At 40.0% G+C, this 3,951-nt stretch overlaps 1 long non-coding RNA gene across 1 annotated transcript in view; it reads left to right on the forward strand.

Moving 5' to 3' along the window:
- The first annotated feature begins 1,339 nt into the window (after positions 1 to 1,339).
- LOC119423770 overlaps positions 1,340 to 3,951 on the forward strand; it is a 16,150-nt gene continuing 13,538 nt past the window's right edge. Inside the window, exon 1 of the long non-coding RNA XR_005187476.1 lies at positions 1,340 to 1,413. This is a non-coding gene — a long non-coding RNA (uncharacterized LOC119423770). The remainder of the gene's footprint in view (positions 1,414 to 3,951) is intronic.

Genomic DNA, 3,951 nt, shown 5'->3' on the forward strand with positions numbered 1-3,951 from the left:
TCATCCAAATCGGTGGCACTCTCTGGAACGATTCTTCCGGTCGCTTTTGCGTATTCAGCGAGAGTCTTCAATTTCCATATGCTTTTCCAAATGTCTTGCTCTTTGTGCTTGTAACATGTAAAATAACGTCCGACACCACATCCTGCTTCCAAAACGTGATTGTCTGACATGCCGTTTAACTTTACAATAGCTTTTATGTAGCTATACACACAAGCTGTAGGGTAAAATGGTTTACCAGCAAAGACTGAAGCCAGCGTGCAAGCTATGCTCCATACATGAAAATTTTCACCCAGAGGAACGTCAAAGAAAACTTCCGGCGGAGCGAAACCGCAGGTCTGAGGGAGGTCTTTCTCTGACAGTCGGGATGTCTTGTAAGCAGCCTCAAATTGAAACAATTTTGCATTGGAATGTTGCAGGTTTCCATCAGTCAACATAACACTTTGAGGGGTTATGTCTCCGTGGGTAAAACCAGACAATTCCAAAGCTTTGGCAGCTGTTAACATCTGCTGGGCGATTTGTCTGATCTCAGAGAGTTTAATGGAAGTCAAAGCACTTTTCTGCATGAAATCCCACAAACTAACATCCAGCTTTTCAAAAACTAGACAAATCCAGTTTCTGTAGTTGAAGGATTCAATATACTTGGCAAAAGTGTCTGTTTCCACACTTCTGAGAATGTTTAAGAAGCTGATTTCATTTTCAGCTGTTTGATGGTATTTCTTTCTGAAGAATTTCACAGTAAAGACTTCATCGGTTCCTGCCTTGCCACACAGGGCAATTTCTCCATAACTCGTGTATCGTATAATTTCCTTTACGATGTAAACACCTGAATCCACCTGTATCTGGAGAGACGCTCGAACTGGGGTGACTTCCTTCAAGTTACTGGCCATTTTCTCACTCTGAACTTCAGTCAGATCCATTTGAGAACGCAGGAAGTCTTTTTTTGCAGGTGACATTTTGAAGGGTTCAAGGAAATCAGTCACGAATCTATTTGCAATGGCAGACATCAATGAACGGAGAGAAAATATTTCAATCGGTTTTGAAATGCCAACACAAATTTTGGGGGTCGCAGAGAAACACGAAACGGTTCTTTTCAGAACAACTGTAAACTACAGAATGAGAATGTCACAGAGACCTAGATATATTTATAAACTCGGTAACATCAAAGACTGATGGCGTTAGACGTGATTTGCATTTGCCTTTGTGACGTAAAACAATTACTTTAGTGACGTTGTTCGCCTACGCACATAGACGCAAGCAGACTTATTGAATTGCGCATGCGCAAAGCGGTAGGCACTTATGCAAATTACGCAGTGACATCACTCAGCAACAACCAATAGACGCTGTCCTTACTGAGGCGTCGGCATCAAAGAGGAAGCGCGCGGTAGGCACATTGAATTTGTAAATTGTGATTTGGTAAGTCGCAATAAGTAGCAATTTTTATCCGACTAACTCCAACGGATGCTTTTAAAAAGTTACTTTCAACATCAAAGTGTTGTGTGAATGAGGGATTCGAAGTATGAAATGACTCTCCCTCGCTGTTACCGTCTTTACGTGGCTGCATTCTGGTTTATGAGAGCCTAATCTCAACCTGAAACCATGGCAACAAGATTGAACCTGTTTTCTGGAGTGTTTTAAAGCTGAGGCTGAATGTCTGACGTGTTTCTCTGCGCTTGGAGTCGACTTCCAGGTCGTTTTTCTCTTGTTTCCTCACTAAACACTCCATGACTCGCGTCATTAGCCTACAGCTGTCCAGACAGAGTCTCCCAGGAAATCATTGACAACAATGAGTCTTGCCCAGAATATGTGGAAGGAGCTCCTCTCACTGACATAAAAGTACCATATAGGCTTGATGTGGACCGGAAATTAAACTTTACTTCATTGTTGTACTGCAGTAAAGAGTGGGAGGTGTAGTGAGCTAGCTGTTAGCTTCACTACTAATTAATTATTCTTAAAGCTAGTTCAAGCGCAAAGAATATTAATTGTTTAATTAACAATGGATTGTTTCTTTTTCGAGTTAAATTTCTGCCATGTGACCCAGATAACTTGAGAGTGGAGGGTATAAGTAGTGACATGAGACGCCATTTTATCTTTGACCCATCAGAATAAATGCGGTCATTTATTTAACAGAATCAAAATTTAACATCAAACATGTACACTTGATTTGCTGATCTGTTTTTGATTAATAAACTTAGCAAGATTTACCAAACAAGACAACAGAAGATTACTGATGGAGAATGATTCATCTCTGAAGGCACCTAGCTTGATTTACTGGCGAATAGAAGTTTAAAGAGAAGGAGTAAAGAGGTTTAAAGATTTAAAGAGGAGGTTTAGATGGATGAAGGAACATGTGTTGACCAGAAATGGCACCCTTCCTCCGACCCCAGCTCAGCCCTCCGGTGCACTCAGCGTGTGACGACTTGTTACCTTGGCAGAGGATACATCAGCTCCGGAACAGAGGTCCATTGGCATGCTACCTTTCGGCATCTCCGGTCAGGGTGGCTGAGAATCTTCCGAAGTAGTTCCATATACTCCGTTCAACAGAATAAGCTTCCTTAGAAGTTGAGAGCATTTAATGCTTGGTTTGAGTTCACTGCGAGGCATGCTGTGACTACGCTGGAATGGACGGACCCTTGGCACACGGTCAAATCCATCAGCTACTTAGTTCAGCTGTAAGACTCCAGGAAGACTGCAGTCCCAGCCAGAGCCCTGTAAAGAGAGAGTTGCGACACTCCCATAGACTCCCATAGAAAGAATGGAATGCGGAAGTCACGTGGGTCATGAAGCGGCAAAGAGTTCCAAACAGCAGCGGGTTCACCATTGAACATTCTCCGTGTTTTCCCGGTAAGTTGATGCAAATACGACACTTTTTTGCCATTGTGAAGCGTTATCTGACTGTTCTGTATCTCAATTTATCAACATTAATACTTCATGTTGCCAGTTTTAGTTAATGAAACATGTTAAATTGCTAGTTGTTTTAACTGCAGCTGCTCTGCAACATGACGGTTTAAACGGGTCTATTTCTAATTCAACGTTTTAAAATATCTATTACTGCTTAAATTTTGAAAGGTGGTCTTTTTTAAATTTATGGTAATTCCAGTTACTGAACTCAACTAGAAAATATTTGGTCTTTTTTCCTGAGAGATTCATTCAACCTTTATTTCTACAGGTAAATCCCATTGAGCCTCGAGGACTCATTTACAAGAGAGACCTGATTTAACAAAGAATGATGACAACATGACAACAAGACTGATGTAATTTAGTTCAAGTTATAGATCATTTGTCAAAGACTGCAGCATAAATTGTGACATTATCATTAAAGAAAAACGTGATTGTGGAGATGAGTCAATGTTTTCATGTTTTCCAGGTAAACCAGAGGAGAATGACTTCATGAACTGAATGTTGCATTCAAAGTATCACAAAGGTACAAGATCTCATTTTCTGTCTTCTATTAATCAATAACAGCTTAATCAAGATGTTTGACTAAAATTACTTTAACACCATAACCTTCACAAAGTTGGTATTTACTGCAGGACTGTTCATTTACATTAGTTTTATATTAGTTTAGTGTTTGGTAATCATGGGTCAAGTTGAGATGAGACTCTCTTTCAAGACAGAACAAGAAATAAGAATTATTACAAGAATATATCATCATCAATAAACTGTAGGACAGTAACAAAACACTTATTAAACTATCACAGGTACATTGAGATGGAGCTGGAAGTTATTCTTCATGCCAGTTGTCTTCATCTGATCTTTTGTAAAAATATGTAAATTTATTTTCCATTAACATTTTTCTTCACAGGACTGAGTTAATTTTCTTGTCGGTGAGTTTCTTCTGTCCTGCTCATGTATGTTTTTGTGTTCTAATTCTTCCCTCAGGTTTTTCTTCTCTGTTCCCTGACTGCCTGTTGATCCATCCTCCTGGTCCTGTTGCTCCATCCTCCTGGTCCT

The sequence above is a fragment of the Nematolebias whitei genome, chromosome 17 (genome assembly GCF_014905685.2).
Source record: "Nematolebias whitei isolate Nwh7 chromosome 17, NemWhi1, whole genome shotgun sequence".
Classification (NCBI taxonomy): domain Eukaryota; kingdom Metazoa; phylum Chordata; class Actinopteri; order Cyprinodontiformes; family Rivulidae; genus Nematolebias; species Nematolebias whitei.